Below are 1214 nucleotides of genomic sequence, written 5' to 3' on the forward strand. Positions count from 1 at the left end.
CACGTGACAACGACGCATACAGTGACACAAGAGCGAGCATGTGTGTATCTGGCCTTGTGCACGAGCGCAACACTTCAGTGTTTGTTTATCACGTGTATGTTTTATCATCAGGGCCACCACTACTTACACGCAGGGCACGTGCTATGCATAGGGCACTAAGGACACCTAAAATAATACATACAAATACATTTAAATAGATAATGCTAATCTACTATCTACCGTTCAGACTGTTTACCACTAAACCGACATATACACCATTTTACCGAAATAATAACATGAAAGATTTTTGGTAGCCCACTAGATTATCTTTGGGCCGGATCTGCACGAAAGCCTTTAGATCTGTCTGTGGCTCACACACGGTTTCTGACTATGGGCCAAATCTGCGCCAGATAGAGGCTGTAGCTTAATTAAACATTCCAACTGCAAGCAGCGCAGTATTTTTACCGGTTTACAGATTTGGCCCAGATACGTTTTCACCAACTCAACTGGAAGCCCCAGAAGATATGCTCAAAAGATTGTACGCTGATTTGGCCCAAACCCACAATACAGATCTGATCTGATCGTGGCAGAAATAATTGGAATGAAACTACAAAACTGGACACTTTTGTGTATGTTAAGACTGAGATGAAGCTTTTGCGTCATTGTATTGGGTTATTTTATGGTTATGGTATGGTAATGATTAGGTTATAGAATTTAGAAGAGGCTTTTGTCCAAAGCGACTTACAAAACATTAAAGGCATACATTAGAAAACAGGTAAATGTATTAAAAAAAACGTTAAAAATACAGAAATACCAACTTAATGAAAAAACAGATACAGATTAAGCAAACACTCCAAGGATTTGCAAAACGTTATTTGAATGGCCAGCAGCAGTCCTGGTTCTATTACTCAGTGCTTATAAGCAGTGTTATTACATCTAAAGACGGCCTTCATTTGTACATCTTTGTATGGCTTACAGGCTACAGAACAGTGACCTTTGTGATTAAACCTGTAACAACACCGATGTTCATAATGAGTTATATAATTCTCTTCAGTAATTTCACACTGTAAAATTGCTGCACCAGCACATTCTATGTATTAGGCAAGGCTACATTGGAAATTCCCTCGGAATTCCCTACAACAGTGAAAGAATGTTCACAGCTACAATGATGACAGTTCATTTCTAGCCTATATTAAAGCAAGCAGAGTGTCAAATGGTCGATGCTGATGTAGAGT

The sequence above is a fragment of the Clupea harengus genome, chromosome 8 (assembly GCF_900700415.2).
Source record: "Clupea harengus chromosome 8, Ch_v2.0.2, whole genome shotgun sequence".
Lineage (NCBI taxonomy): Eukaryota > Metazoa > Chordata > Actinopteri > Clupeiformes > Clupeidae > Clupea > Clupea harengus.